We start from the raw sequence: 17500 nt of genomic DNA, 5'->3' as shown, positions 1-17500 counted from the left end.
TATTTTTTTTAAATAGCTTTGTCAGAAATGGCACTAAGAGTCCCTTTCAAGGCATCCATGTCTTATGGAAGTAGAGAGGAGATTACTTTTCTTCTTCTCTCTCTCTCTCTCTCTCTCTCTCTCTCTCTCTCTCTCTCTCTCTCTCTCTCACTCTAGCTCTCATTTAAATAATTTTGTACATATCTAGGATGCATGATGGAAATATATGTGTGTGTGTGTGTGTGTGTGTGTGTGTGTGTGTGTGTGTGTGTGTGTAAAGGAGACCACTAGGTGGACTGTTAATGTGCTAGAAGAGGATCACATGTAATGCGTCTACTAAGACCGAATTGTTCTCAAAGAAAATTTAGCGAAGCAACAAAACGTATACGGGCAAGATAAGTGAAAATTACAAAAATACATACAAAGTTATCTGCAAAATATATACATTGAGATCTCAGATATTTTTTCCTGAATCTCTTTGATTCTTTTAATGTGCTTGTTCCCTGGTTTGATATTAATTGATATTAATATCCAATTTTTTACCCTACTGTTTTAATATATATATACATATATATATATACATATATACATATATATATATATATATATATATATATATATATATATATATATATATATATATATATATATGATATAGGATAAAATTAATAATTAATAAATTTTACCAAATAGTTCGGTATGTTAAAAGAACCATTATCGGTAAACTTATACAAAAATTTTATAATTATAAGCATAATTATAATTAGGGTTAAATACTATTCCATTATGGCAGTGGAATACTATTTAACTGCTATTTCTAAATTTCGGTATGTAGTGAAGCAATTTTGCTGAACCCTAATTATAATTAATGCTTATAATAATAAAATGTTTGTATATATATATATATGTGTGTGTGTGTGTGTGTGTGTGTGTGTGTGTGTGTGTGTGTGTGTGTGTTTGTATATATATATATATATATATATATATATATATATATATATATATATATATTAATCCAATACTAGAGTGATGTTATTTTATTTACATCGATATCTGAAAGATGAATGGGTAACATTTGATCTCGGCGTGATTTTAAGTCAGAATGTAAAGGGGCGTAACTATGGCATCGTCCGACACTTACGACTCAGTTACTCCAACACCTCAAAAACTTCTAGAGCTGTTTCAATATTAGATTTTCATCGAGGCGGCGAGCTGGCAGAAACGTTAGCAGGCCAGGCGAAATGCTTAGCGGTATTTCATCTGTCTTTACATTCTGAGCTCAAATTCCGCCGAAGTCGACTTTGCCTTTCATCCTTTCGAGATCGATAAATTAAGTACCAGTTGCGTACTGAAGTCGATCTAATCGACTGGCCTCCTCCCCAACAATTTCGGACCTTGTGCCTAGAGTAGAAAAGAATATTAGAATATCAAATGCGCTGTACAAGAGTAGAAAACAGGCGCGGTCCCAGGAATTTTTTGAAAGGAGGGCACAAGGTCAGAAGAGAATACAATTCCAGGAGGAAAGGACGTAATAACATTATTTAGAAGGGGCGCACTTCTTTTCTTGAATGGGGTACGTGTCCCTTAGGTTCCCACTTGGGTTCGCTCCTGGAAAATATTACAAATATTCATATCCACTTTCGTATAACTGGAAATTTATATCGGCTCTCTTAGATGAACTTTAAAAGCAAGGTCTTTAAATCTCATATTAAAGATCTCCTTGCTGATTACTGTGGCATATTATTTCACTGTGAGATCGGCTTAAAGCATTTGATGCTGCCTCTGGTAACTTAGGAATGCTAACTAAACTGTGGTAATGTATCAACCCGCACCAGGGTAGGCCCGTAGGTTCCTCGGACATATGTGAAAGATGAAGAGTTGGGTATTGTCAATTCTTTTAAACACATCGGCAGGATGGTTAACTCAAAGGAACTTTGGACACAGAAGTTGCATCTCGCATTCAACAAGCGGTAAAGTATTTTGGTTGTCTTGAGAATCGTGTGTAGTTACAACGCTATGTTAAGGTCAGCACAAAATTTCGGTTTATTGTGCATTTGTACCATCCTCCTTTCTTTATGCGTTGGAAACATGAACTGTTTACAAGCAACACATAAAATCCTTAGAAGGTTTTCATCAAAGGTGTCTTCCTCAAATTCTAAGGATTAGCAGGAAATCGTTTACATTAGATATAGAGGTTTTAGAGAGACCAGGAATCTCATCGATTCGCACTATGCAGGTTTCCAATCAGCTAAAGTGAACTAGCCATTTAATGTAGATGGAGGATGAGAGCATCTTTAAGCAGGTTTTCTATGGAGACCTATCTGCTGGGAAGCGAAAACAGAGTAAACCAAGGGGAAAAAAACGGTATAAAGACCTGCTAAAGACCAGTTTTGTGGAGTTGAATATATCATACAAAAACGTTGGATTTATTGCTCTTGATGCAAATATATAGTAAAAAAAAGAACTGGTCTGGAGTAGAAGATTTTGAAGAAAACAAACTAAGGTATGCAAAAATGAAAAGAGTACGACTAAAAGGTAATACAGAAATAGAGACATTCTTCAGTTGTTCAGCGTATGCTAAGACTTCTTTTCTAAGGCTGCTTAACTTCACATCTCAGATTTCATCTTCATACAGATGGCTCACGCACGTATGCCATATTTGTAGTGAAACATGTGAATCCCACACTGGTCTAAAAAGGCATTTAAATATCCACAAAGACGAGACAAGCAACACTGTGCTACTTGTGGTGAGACATATTTGCATTGTTTGCTATGTAAATTCCAAACAGCTCTCAGGACTCAAAAGCCACTTACGTGCACGTGCACGGAAAAACCATACCTTACAAGAAGTGGTCAAGCTTTGAATAAGAATAGATTACCTCTATGCATCTGTATGTACTTGTACACACACACACACACACACACACACACACACACACACACACACACGGTGAGCTGGCAGAAACGTTAGCACGCCGGGCGAAATGCATGGCGGTATTTCGTCTGCCGCTACGTTCTGAGTTCAAATTCCGCCGAGGTCGACTTTGCCTTTCATCCTTTCGGGGTCGATTGAATAAGTACCAGTTACGCACTGGGTTCGATATAGTCGATTTAATCCGTTTGTCTGACTTTGTTTGTCCCCTCTGTGTGTATCCCCTTGTGGGTAGTAAAGAAATAACACACACACACATACATTTATATATGTGAAATATGCGCGAGGGAAAAAATATTTGGTGGTGTTTAACTTCCAGGTCAACTTTACCTTTTTCACCCCTGAGGTCAATAAAATAGGTACCGGACAAAGTACTAAGGTTGTTATTGTCGTCTAAGACCTCCGAAGGTGAGACTCAACGAGTGAAAGCATTTACAGAATAAAAGAATACATATTTACTTATATTCTTATGCAGTCACGCACATGCGCACGTGCTAGCATTATGTAGAAGAATAGAGGTCGGATGTTAGTCTGCAGATGCGAACTTTCCTATTGATTTTAGAGAGAAAGAGAATATTAATGGATAACTTTGATTCTTCCAACGAGTTTGCCTGTCTCTACATAAGTTGTGGCTGCTTCGTGGAGAAGCAAGGATAAATTGCTGCTTTACTTATTCCAAGCTCAATGAAAGCAACTGTTCCCTACCAAACCAGCCGGAAGTATGTAGCAACTATTTCCAACTGAGCATACCCGAAGAACCCAATGGCCCACAAACAGCGACATTAAAAGAGATCCACCTGAAGAGAATATATTGTACACCTTCAACAGAGGTAGTACAAACTGCCTATTATGGGGGAATCAGAGAAGATGCAAAATATTACAGGTCACTGTCTCTAATTTCACACATCGCCAAAGTCATGAAATGAATAGTCAGAAGAAAGATGATTACGTTCTTAGAAAAAAAACTAAGACTTACTGGTACATAGCATAGCTTCCTTCCAAATAGGGGTTTCCTCACAAAGCTCTTACAGTATTACGACCGGATATTGAAATTGCAGCTCAATCATTCATTTCTGAATGTGATATATCTTGACTTTACGAAGACCTTCGATAAAGTTGATCATGTAATAATGTCGCAAACTACATGATCTCTGAATAGTATATAGGAAACTAGAGTAGTGGCGGCATGGCTTTTCAAAACATAGGCGCCAGGCAGATGCAGCCAGCAAGAAGTACATTAATTTGTAGTGACCACTTATAGCAGACGACTGTTATATGTTCAATGTCCGGAGTTTTATCCACGCATGCGCAGGGACTAGTTCCGGAAGGAATACAGGAAGAGTCTTATGCGCATGCGTAGAGTTCGACACCCAGCTTTGGCGCCTTTTCTCAGTCTCTTCGTTGACTGATCTTCGTCGAGCCAAGACGTCCAACAGAGCTCTCTCACATGTCAGCACCAGAGCTTCACAAATAACCACGGAAATCATTCAGGAGGCGTCTCAGTAATCGAGGGCGACGAGCTACCGAATTCCTTCCAAGCGTGAACTGAATTCCACTGTAAATAAATATTGTTATGTTGTTCAGAATCTGCGTTCCGTTGTTCCTTCTAGAAATTTAATGTACGGAAGTGGTGTACACCTAATGGTGTATAACCACTTACCTACAAATTCTAATCAGGGTCCTTCAGAGAATGTTACTAGGGCCATTACTATTTGTGATGGTTCTGCTAGGTAAACCCTTAATCATGCAGACTGTCACCAACTACTCTGTTACATAAGTAGCACATGCAATAAAGAACCCTGAAATTATCACGAACCTGCAGCGAGATATAAAAGTCATTTATAAATGGGCTGAAGAAAACAACATGGAGTTTAATGCCAGAAAATTTCAAGCGCTCTACTATTATCCCACAAAGACATGGCATTCGGATTACACAAGGCAATGAGTGATTGAAATTCCAGAGACACAATCATCGCGGGACCAGGAAATCAATATGGGTAATAAATCATCGTTTTTGTGTATATTACTGACGCAACTGGTTGGATGGATTCTGAGATCATTCAGAACAAGAGAACGGGAGACTATGTTGGTCCTGTGGATTATTTCCTCCAATTATAGTCGCCAAATTGTTTCAAATACAGAGGAACTTTAGACAACCCAACTCTGTTACATCAGAATGCCGCAATTTAAGCGATGAGCAACCGGGTGAGGCTGAAAGAACTGGCACTGTATTCTCTGGAATGGAAGGTGCGAAAGGTACACTAGTACTCTGATGGCGTTCCAGTTCGAAGAGTAAACGTTATGTTAATCTCTGAACTGGACGCCACTGCATGGTACCAAAGGTCTCACCCACGCTATCTAGAATTAAAACCGATAGTGTAGCAGTTTAGAGTTCAAAAGCTCACAACTCTTCAATACTTTACCTAAAACTTAAGAGATTTGCTTGAAGTGGATGAAGTGTTTCGGGGGGGGGGGGGGGTTAATAAATCCACATATCGTTTTTTATCTGAGATTCAGAACGAGCCTGCATCACGGCAAAGAACACAAACGAGAACAAAGGTATCCAACTTATTTATTGACCAAAAAACAGCTACAAATAGAGGGCTGCAGAAAATTGAATGAAAGTAACATTAATGATGGTGCTCCATCTGAAAATTCAAAAAAATTTTTAAGTTATGGTAAGTTATATGGGAACCGTAAACCACAATTCCACCAGTTCGATCTGTAAGAGGAACAATATAAATATGTAAGGCGTTCGCTCATTTCAAACTCTATTGTTGTTATCTAAATTCAAACTTTTCATTGTTTTTATCTAAAGAACTCTGTTTCTTTGCTACAAAAACCAGCTCTAGACTTATTAGCTAAAATTCAAATTATCAAAAAAGATAACCTACGTGTATGTAAAAACATATTTACGTGTACGTGCACATGTACTGAAATAAGCAAGTATTTGAAACTAGCTTCACTTATATGGGGAAATCTTGCCACGATGTTAGTGAAAGGCTGACATTCCGTTGATAGCTGAAATAAATTCTAATTACATAATTTCAAGCACCTTTTATTGTTGCAATGAATAAGGTAGAGTTGTCTCCCTTACAACGTCTGTATTTTAGCTCATTCAGAAAAATTAACTACGACGTTTGGATTTTATTACGCAAGTTTTTAGTTCCGTTAATACAGACATCGTCTCTACCACCACCAGCACCACCACTACCACCACCACCCTCATTTTCATCATCATTGCCCTTTATATTATTATCACAATCTTAATACTACATATGCAGCTCCAAATGAACTGATATATCCCCAGGAAAGTTTAAATTGGTGAATGTTTTTTCTGTTCATCTTCTGTTAATTTTCTTTTTCTTTCTATTGGATTCTGCACTCTGATATTTTTTAATGTCGAATTTGTGGTGTTTATGCTTCTCTTAAAATCATTTAGTGATATAACTGAATTAAAAGACATGCAAATGGAAACAGTAACAAAAATCAAAGAATTATTTCACTACTGTCTTACCACAGATATACATTACCTGTCACCCTTGTACTACCTGACTGAGCCAATGGGAGAACATTTATATAAATAAACACAACTATAATACAGTACCATTTTGCAATCTTTTTCAGATAGGAAGTATCTGTGATCATACAGCTTGTATAATACAACAGACATTTCTCCTTGAATAAGCACAATACTGTCTTTAAAACGAGAACCACAAGTTTTATGTTTAACATGTTCTGCAACGACTACACTTATACCATTGGTCAAATGCTAAAGCCTACGCACCAGCTCTCTTGTCTCTATATCAGTTATACTTGCTCTGCAGCTTGAATTCAATCAGTTATGTCTGCATAACAAGACTTCTTAAGAATTAATTGAATTCATTCAACAACAATTTCATTTTTATGATTTCACATCGCTATCATATCACCTTAATTCAGTTAATGAAAAATTTATGGAAATGCACTGAGATAGTTTGTATCAGTTTCATTGAACATTTCCACTAAACTTTGACCTTATGTAATAACCTTTCTCACTATCTGAAGAAAAGTAATTCTAAAATGTTGTCTTTATCATAATAGCAATCAAAATAGTAGAAGTGGAGTTGAGTTTGTAGCAAATCAAATTTGCAGCTCACTAATTTTCAACTCAAGTTCAGTTCTTAGTTATAGTTATTTCACTTATTCTGATAATTTCTTTCAAAAAGAAATAAAAGTCTGAATAGGTATTCTTAATTATTTAAAATAATATCTAATAAGTAAGGAAATTTGCATTTATTTATCTCAAAATTAAGGTCATTTACTTTCTGGGCTACATCATAAGAATATATATCATTCTCAATATTTGACTGGTATACTATGTCTTTTTTTGGATGCTTGTAGAGTGACAGACATGCATTGTGGAATATATTTACATTCTTTTACTAATCCTTCCAGATTTTAAAATATGAGTACTAATAGCATGTTGTTCAAAGTTAGAAAAAAATATCAAGGCATCTTTGAATGTATTCATGCGCACCCTCTCACCAATGGTGACTGTGACAGCAGCAATATTACTATGGTCCACTTTAACCTGAGTTGAAAGAGACGTTTTTGAAACATCTTTTATGGTTGATGCTCTGCTAGATACCAACCTTTTAGTTGCCTCTAACAACATGTGGAATACCTATTCTAAAAACTGGAGAACAAATAGAATTAATATGCAATTAATTAGGTTTCTATTGATGGATAAATAAATTATTATAAACACCTATTAATTAGTTATGTTTAACTACTGGTGTAGTTTTCATTTATTTTTATTTATAGGTGTCAATATAATTGACTATACCCCTGCTCAAAGAATATGTGGTCTTGTGCCAATATTGAACTTTTTATTAACAGAATCAATGGACCATCAGACAAACTGTTTGTCATCATATTTAATCATGACTCTTTACATTCTTAGTACAATTCTAAACATGTGTGACTTTATCTTTCGTCCATCTAAAGTGGATAAAATAAAGTATCAATGAAGTACATCTTATCTATACAATCCTAGCTCCAAATCTGTGGTCTTGTGCCAGTCATCATCATCATTGCCATCATCATTGTCATCATCATCATCATCATCATTTAACATCCATTTTCCATGCTGGCATGTGTTGGATAGCTTGGCAGGAACTGGTAAGGCCAGGGGTTGCGTCAAGTTCCATAATCTGTTTTGGCTTGATTTTTATGGCTGGATGCCATTCCTAATGCCAACCACTCCACAGAGTGTACTGGGTGTTTTTTATATGGCACCATCACAGGTGCTTTTTAAATGGCGCCAGCACCAGAGCTTTTTATATGACTCTCAGCTTTGGTTTTAAGATCTCAATTCCGCTGTGGTGGTCAGGTCTTTTCAAGTACAGCAATTCTTATTGTTATTTCTAGTATTATCATCTTCATGATCATTAACAATGAGGAAATCTCTATGTGATTGTTCAACCTGCTAAAAATAACAGTCAGATCTCTCTTGACATTCTCTCAAAAAATGAAAGGCAGTATTGGATAATGTATACTGATATAAACTGTCTTAAAAGATGGGATGGTCAAGGTTAGAAAGCTTTTGATCATATGCCAGATCAAACGGAGCTGACCTTGGGCTAAACAACAACAACAACAAAGTTAACATATTTTCAAGGAAGATCTGACTGTAATCAATGTTTGACAAAATCAATACTGTATCTAACAATAAAAAGTCATTGATCCTAACATATAACAAAGCATTTCTTCTCTATATAGGTACCATCTGGTCCATGTTCTGTTTGTAATGATTTCTTCACTTAACAGTTGCTGTTTAGCCTCAAACCAGGCCTCTTGAAACAGAGTGTGATCAAAGGTTTTCCAGCTACAACTATGTCATCTTTTCTTCAGACATAATATATCTTGGATAGCATTCTCCAATGTTCTTTTTTTGTCTTTTTAAAGACTGTAGTGTATAATCTGAGGATGTTATTTCAAGAGAGAATTGCTATGCCATCTTTATTGGACTAGTTTCTCTCTTACCTGGATATTTTCTGCAAATAAGAGTGTATTAATTCAACTATCACTCTCATCCTTCTAATTTTCTTTTTCCTGTTACTCATTGGCTTAGACATTGTAAATTATGCGGCCAATTTGGATGAGTGAACCCTTCTATAAATCTTAATTTTGTTTTAACTAAACTTAAAATTACAAAGCTGAAATGCTACAACATTATGTGAATTCATCTTTACATAGCAGAGCTGAGTAATCAAAGTGCATATGCTGTATATTTCCACTTGTTATACAACCATAATGTAATGTAAATTTGTAATTGTTGTTTAATGTTGAAAATGTGACTCAATTCATTTACACTAGTTATTTGTGTTGTAGTTTTGCTTGACAATATAAAGTTTAAGTTGAAAATGTACACTATAAAATCCTTCCTACCTATTTAATATTTAAAAACCCCAGCTAGATTTAATGGGATGCTTATTATGACAGTGTCTATGATAATTTAGTGATAACATGATTCATTCAACCAGTTTTATTTATGAGAAAAATAATAATCAGATTCAATTATTATACAATGAGTTTAATCCAACAAACTAGAAAAATAAAATAGCTAGTCTGTTAATTAGAATCTTATTAAAATTAATTAAATAAGTTTACCTATTTATCATTGCCATTCAATGTTTTTATCATAATTTGTCTAATTTAAAGTGTATTAGATCTCAAAAGTATTCTGAATATTGGATCAACTTTACACAACCAGTCATTCATGAATAATCATCATCATCATCGTCGTTTAACGTCTGCTTTCCATGCTAGCATGGGTTGGACGATTTGACTGAAGACTGGTGGACCAGATGGCTACACCAGGCTCCAATCTGATTTGGCAGAGTTTCTACAGCTGAATGCCCTTCCTAACGCCATAATAAAAAGATCAGAATTACTGAATCAAAATTGATAGCTTGCAAGTATTTAATTAAAAGTGTATTGGATCTCAGAAGTATTCAGAGTATTGGATCAACTTTAAGCATGCAATTCTTCATAAACATTGAAGGCAGTATTGTACTTCAACAGTAGAACAAGTACAGAGTCACTGAATCAGAAACAAAAACTTGCAAGCATTTATTTTGGGAGGAACTGAATCTTGAAAATATTCTAATACGCTCCATTTTTCATACAAATTAAAAGCAGTATATGCACATAACATAGGGTCACTTAAATTACAAGGACTATAGCATATGCTAGCCTTATTACTAGACTAATCCAGTACTGAGAATATAATGGATCTATTTATTTTTGTTATCAAAGCATTTTCTGATAAGCTATAACTACTGCAGGGTAATGATTAGAAATTATTTAATAAAGATTTTAACCAAAACTCACAAAATTCTTTTTTAATACACGAATAAGATGTAATTGTTTTACATGTGGGTTTTTTTATTTTTTTTTTTTTTGCACTTGTACTAATTTCAGAGTTGAATTAAAATCTGTTAGCTACATCACTTTTAAAGTGTTAGTTTTCACTAAAATATTTCTTTGCATGCCATTACAGTGGATCTAAAATCTAAAATCTTCAAGATAATATTCCTCGAGTGTTTTCAGCTTCAATCTTCAAATTTATTGAAATTTTATGATTAAAAAAATAAAACACAGGTTAAAAATGTTCAATCAATTTTTGATATTGAATACTGAAAGAAAACAGAATAATTATACAGAGAAGAGTCTGGTTTTTAACTAATTCTCCCAAGAATGAAACCAAAATCTTTACTGAAATTTTATTCACCAAAAAACATCATTCTTATGGAAAGGTATTAAAAAAAAACTTTAGGTTAAATGGGTTTAATTTTTCCGTAAACAAAATGTCCCTAGAAACATTAGCAGAAAACACCAACTGATAACATTAGATTTACAGCTCGGCTGTCGATGTTGATTTGATATAATGCCATTGAAAGAAATTAAATTTAATCCTTCAGAAACAAACAAGAAATTTAAGATGTTTAGGAAATGGTGCAAGCATAGCCATGTGGCACAGTAAGTTTGTGTTACAGCCACATGTTTTTATGTCCAGTTTTACTGTATCATGCCTCAGGCAAGTGTTTTCTGCTGAAGACTTGAATTGACTAATGCTTTAGTAAGTAGAATATGATAGACAAATAAGTATGTAGAAGCCCATTGTTGGGGGGGGGGGGCATATATATATGTATTTGTACACACATATATATGTGTTTCTGTGGGTGTGCACTTGTGTGCATGGGCATGTACATGCTTGTGTGTATGTGTGTGTGTGTGTGTGTGCACATGCTTGTGCGTGTGTATGTGTGTGCATGTGAGTGTGTGTGCTTGTGTGTGTGTGCTTGTGTGTGGGGGGTGAGAGAGACCATGTCACAATCAGTGTTGACATGCATCACTTCATACTGCAATATATATTTCTTAGAGACAGATAAGAGAGATGATGAAATTTGTTGTGGAGAGAAATAGGTACTGGGATGAATATGCTCAACCAAACCCTTAAAGAAGGCTCAGAATCATAGCCACAGTCTAATAACTAAAACCAGTGCAAGAATAGGAATAGGAAACTTGAGATCTCAATGCCTTTATTAAAACTATTAGCAGCTTAAGCAAGTTGGAATGGCTTCATGTAGAAATCAAAATCAGATGACCAAAAGACAAACAAGAAGCAAGATATTTGTTCGATGTTTGGCAGTGTGTGATATGGGAGGGCATGGCTGGAGGTGATATGGTGCAGCAGTATAGTATAAGCATTGTGAGATACTTTATATAGTTCTGCGTGATATACTGTATCTCAGTGTGTGTTGTGATATTTAGCAGTGTATGAAATGATGTCTAGTTATATAATAACCAGTGTGTAGCCATATGTGATATAGTGTGCCAATATGTATGGTGTGTAACAGTGAGTAATAAGGTACATAGTAATGTATATGTATACCGTTGTATTTAGTAGTGCTGAATATGGAGTGAAGCAGAATTTTATACAGCATGTTGTAGTGTGAAATATGCTGCATAGCAGTGGATGATGTTTTGTGTAGGTGTGTACTACAGAAGGGAAGAACAGCATATATATTGTAGCAGTGTCTGAAGCAATATGTTCTAGTACAGAATATTCTATTACAGTATTTCATATTGAATGAAAATATGAAATGTGTGAATACAGATTTTTGCTTTTTTTTTTATTTTTATTTTTTGATAGTCATACAAATGCATTTGGGGATATGGGGTCTGCAGATTGAGCCAACCTCCAACCTCAGTATATATCTGGTACTTATTTCATTGATTCCAAACAGTGATGAAGAAGAAATTGGACATCAGTCAGGTTTCAACCGAGTGAATATAATAAGATAAAATTAAATACATTTTGAAGTTTAGTCCAATACTTTACCAATTCTGTCATTCATTCATGATTATAAAGGTTGCTGACCTTCTGCAAATATCATTTCTAATTGATATTAGCACAAAGTCAGCAACCTTTGCAATCATTTGTCTCCAATTTTGCAAATTCCCACACATAACATGAAAGTACCAATTCTACCACATGTTCTCTTCTACTTCTGTAACTCACATTGGCACAAGGTTACAAGTTTTGTCAGACTAGGTGTGTAGCCACTTGAAATGGTTCATGTTTGCTTCATTAAAAAAAGATATTCCTGTCTTTGACCGTTTAATTGTTGAGGTTTTAAAAGAAATGTATCAGTAAACTATAATACCAAGCTTACTATACACAGTGCTTGGGTATACTGCAATTCACCAGAAAAGGGTGAAAGAGAAGACAGAAAGCAGTAATAAATCAAGTGAAGAAAAATAGCAATGATAGTGTTAATTAACTACTTAGTACTCAGGATAAAACACAAAAAGATAGAAAAGTGAACAGTAAATGAGCCATAAATAAGAGAAGGTGCCTGGAAGTGTTGGTGGATTTTAGGAAGAATGGAATTTTTCTTGTGTATACAGTACCCTGACTGCAAACAGCCAAAGCAGGTAGTTTATTCAATGCTTTGACAATTCCTAACATAAAAATGTGCTTCTGAATGTCATGGATGCTGTGCTGTTTTTGATTTTATAAGCATGAAGACAGGGAAAGCCCCCAGCCCATCAGGAATCACTGCAGAGATGCTTAAAATATCTGGCAGTGTTGGCTAAAGCCTAGTCACCCGTATAGTTAACTAAGTGATACACGAAGGAGTCATACCCAATGACTGGTGTAGCAGCACCATAGTCAACTGCTACAAAGGTAAAGGTGATGCTTTAGACGCAAACAATTACAGAGGTATCAAGTTGTTGGATCAGGTAATGAAGGTCACGGAGAGGGTCATAGCCCAACTAATTAGGGAGAGAGTCAGCTTAGATGAGATGCAGTTTGGGTTTGTGCCAGGGAAAAGCACCACTGATGCTATATTTCTGGTAAGACAGCTGCAAGAGAAATACTTAGCCAAAGATAAACCTCTGTACCTGGCTTTCATTGACATGGAGAAAGCCTTTGACAGGGTCCCCCGATCCCTTATCTGGTGATCAATGAAGAAACTAGGAATAGATGAATGGTTAGTGAGAGCTGTGGGAGCCATGTACAGGGATGCTGTCAGTAAGGTGAGGGTTGGCAACGAGTACAGTGAAGAATTTCGGGTAGAGGTAAGGGTCCACCAAGGCTCAGTCCTCAGCCCCCTCAGCCCCCTCATCCCCCTCCTATTGCCTCCAGGCAATAACACAGGAATTCAAGACAGGTTGCCCATGGGAGCTCCTCTATGCTGATGACCTTTCTCTAATTGCTGAGTCACTATCAGAACTAGAGGAGTTTCAGGTGTGGAACCAAAGACTAGAATCGAAGGGCCTTTGAGTCAACCTAGCTAAAACCAAAGACCTAATAAGTAGGAAGGTAGACAAACCACAAACCCTTTCAGGTAGATGGCCCTGCTCAATCTGTAGAAAAGGCGTAGGTAGAAACTCTATAAGATGCACCCAGTGTAAGCTATGGACACATAAGAGGTGCAACAATATCAAAGGGAGGCTAACTAGGAAGATAGTTTTGTATGTGGCAGATGCTCAGGAGCAATAAACACTGAAAATGTGCAGAGAACAACTTCTGCCACATTCCAAGGAGAGAAACGAGAAGTAGTTGATAGCTTCTGTTACTTAGGTGACCAAGTAAGCAGTGGGGTAGGGTGCGCTGAAAGTATAGGTGCTAGAATAAAAATAGCCTGGGCAAAGTTCAGAGAGCTCTTACTTCTGCTGGTGACAAAGGGCCTCTCACTCAGAGTAAAAGGCAGACTGTATGACGCTTGTGTATGAACAGCCATGCTGCATGGTAGTGAAACATGGACAGTGACTGCTGAGGACATGTGTAAGATCGCAAGGAATGAAGCCAGTATGCACCAACGTATGTGTAATGTCAGTGTGCATACTTGACAGAGTGTAAGTACCTTGAGAGAAAAGTCGGACCTAAGAAGCATCAGTTGTGGTGTGTAAGGGAGACGATTGCGCTGGTATGGTCATTTGGTGAGAATGGATGAGAATAGCTGTGTGAAAAATGCCACACCCTAGTGGTTGAGGGAACCTATGGAAGAGGTAGACCCAGGAAGACCTGGGATGAGGTGGTGAAGCATAACCTTTGAACATTAGGCTTCACCGAGGCAATCACTAGGGACCGAGACCTTTGGAAATATGCTGTGCATGAGAAGACCCGGCAAGACAAGTGAGACCATAACCAGTGGCCTTTACCAGGGGTGTAGCCAGCCCAATTATGTGTACCTTTGGACACAAAACCCTGCTTGCAAAGACCTGTTGAGGCAAGGGAAATCAAAATCTAAATTGAACCAAATTCGATGATTGGCACTCTTGCCAACCATCCTTCATTGGACACTAAACTCAGCTTGCGAAGACCTGTTGGGGCAAGTGAGATCGAAACTGAACCGAATCCGATGATTGGCACTCGTGCCAGTGGAGCACTAGCAGCACCATCCGAGCGGGATCACTGCCAGAGCAGCTGTCTCACTTCCGTGCCAGTGGCACGTAAAAAGCAGCATTCAGGTGTGATTGTTTCCAGCTTCGCCTTACTGGCACTTGTGCCAGTGGCATGTGAATAAAACATTGGACTGACTCCTGTGCAGGTGGCACGTAAAAATCACCCACTACACTCTCGGAGTGGTTGGCATTAGGAAGGGCATCCAGCTCTTGAATCTCTGCCAGATCAGATTGGAGGCTAGTGTAGCCATCTGGTTCGCCATTCCCCAGTCAAATCGTCCAACCCATGATAGCAGGGAAAGTGGATGTTAAATGATGATGATGATGATGATGACGAAACATGTCCATGGACAGCAGAGATATTGAATTCAAAAAGATAGCCAAAGTTGTTGCTCAATAGATAGCTGATAATCTTGCAGTCTTCTACCATGTCAGCTGCTAGACATTAAAGCTGAGAATTTTTCTACAACATGCTAACAATTTGGTCATCTCACTGCCCTATTCTGCTTGCTCAATATTATTGTTATTACTGAGTGAGAGAGCAATGCATGCCATCAAAGTGACCCTGGGATACAAATATATGAATCCGAATATACCCATCGTGACTATCTGTCTGATAAGGGTACACTACTAGGCACATGCATCATGACCATATGAGCATGACATGGTGATTTCATATCAAGATAAACAGTGCATGACCTTGCAGGTGGGACCCAATTAGAACTTTCTTCAAGTCAAAAAGCCTATCCCACTTAAAAGGTCCCTGAATAAGGGTTGTTTAAAGATGTTGAACAAAACACCCATGTTTCCAGAGGAGAATTATTCAAACCCCAAAGAACTACTCTCAAAACATGATTACAATGCTTCTTCACTACTTCTGCTCATGATCAGATATGCACATATTGTCAGCCACCATGGGACATGCTCAACTAGTTAAAGTTAAACAACTGACAAGCAAATCTGTGGTACTGAACAGAATATTTACTGTAGCCCATCTTTTACACCAAGACAAAATATGTACATGATAATACTTTCAATCAGTTAAGATTAGAAGCTATGAGAGCCAGTACCTGGTATTGCATCAAGGCATTTATTATTATTATTATTGTTGTTGTTGTTGTTGTTATTATTATTATTATCATTATTATTATTATTATTCAGTAGTCTTAATTTTATCTCATGCTTTCACTGCACTACCAAGCGCAGCTCTGTGTGCCTTGGGTATGTGCTGTGGTTTGTTGTGATGCTCTTATTTTTACTGTATTGAAAGTGTTTACGTAGGATATGTGTGGCGCATAAAATACATCATTTCGAGCATGGACGTTGCCAGTACCGCCTGACTGGCCTTCGTGTCGGTGGCATGTAAAAGCACCCACTACACTCTCGGAGTGGTTGGCATTTGGCGTTAGGAAGGGCATCCAGCTGTAGAAACTCTGTCAAATCAGATTAGAGCCTGGTGTAGCCACCTGGTCCACCAGTCCTCAGTCAAATTGTCCAACCCATGCTAGCATGGAAAGCGGACGTTAAACGACGATGGTGATGATGATGATGATAATGCGTGGGACCTAGTAGCGCTATTTTCTGTATGTCATATATACTTGTTGGTGCTGATGTTTTTGTTATGTATTTGTCTGAATATTTTTTATCATTACTAATGCACCTACTATGATAGGAACTGTTTCTGTTTTTAGACGACACATTCGAGTTACCTCTTTTTATTATTATTATTATTATTATTATTATTATTATTATTATTATTATTATTATTATTATTATTTTATTGTCTTTGCACACCTTTTAACACTGGAGATGTACTATGGTTTCAGCTGTTTACTACCTTATTTTTCAAGCACCATTCGGAGTATTCAAGTGGTTCCAAGCAGTTCTGTTTTCTGCAAGTGCTCCACCCTTATTGCAGCCCCTATTTATTCCATGTACTTCTAAAAGATTTTTATTCACAATTCTCAGCGTTTCAACAATTATTGGTAATACTACCACATTTTTCAGTGACCACAACTGCTTAATCTCCCAAGCTAACCTGTTATATCTATCGACTTTTCTTTCTTCCTTATTGCATACCTTGTTGTCAGCTGGGCATGCTATATGATCCAGCATCGTTTGTTTTCTTTCTCAATTAACACTATGTCTACTTTCCTATTCTCTGCCCCATGGTCACACTAAATCATAAAATCCCATTGGATCTTTGCATTATCATTTTTGATGATGCCTTCGGGTTTATGTTCATACCACTTTTTTGCTCTGTCAAAGTCAGTATTTGTTGCAAAGTTTCCAATAGACAATCCTTGCTATGTTGTCATGACGTCTCTTATATTATTTCTGGGCCAGTGGTGTACATTGACTGGTAATATGCTATACGGTTTCACCATTTTGTCCACAAATTCTGCACTTACCACTTTCTGATGTGTTGTCTATTCTGTATTTGATGTAACTGGTTCTTGCTTGCCCTTGGGCAGCACATATTAGAGCCTCCATTTTCGGTTTTAAATCACTTTTAGTCATCCATAGCCATCTTTTTTCTCTATCTGTCATATCTTCAACATCCTTATGGAATTGTCCATGCATTCTTTTCTTTATCCACCTATTTTCAGTTTCATTCATTCTCAA

At 36.9% G+C, this 17500-nt stretch overlaps 1 long non-coding RNA gene across 1 annotated transcript in view; it reads right to left on the bottom strand.

Moving 5' to 3' along the window:
• The window catches only part of LOC149136645 (uncharacterized), a 36011-nt gene extending 27362 nt beyond the window's left edge, over window positions 1-8649 (bottom strand). The window contains exon 1 of the long non-coding RNA XR_016241158.1: window positions 3888-8649. This is a non-coding gene — a long non-coding RNA (uncharacterized LOC149136645). The remainder of the gene's footprint in view (window positions 1-3887) is intronic.
• Window positions 8650-17500: the final 8851 nt, after the last annotated feature.

The sequence above is a fragment of the Octopus bimaculoides genome, chromosome 3 (genome assembly GCF_046866305.1).
Source record: "Octopus bimaculoides isolate indiv1 chromosome 3, ASM4686630v1, whole genome shotgun sequence".
In the NCBI taxonomy this organism is placed as follows: Eukaryota; Metazoa; Mollusca; class Cephalopoda; order Octopoda; family Octopodidae; genus Octopus; species Octopus bimaculoides.
This window is presented reverse-complemented; position numbering and strand designations above follow the sequence as displayed.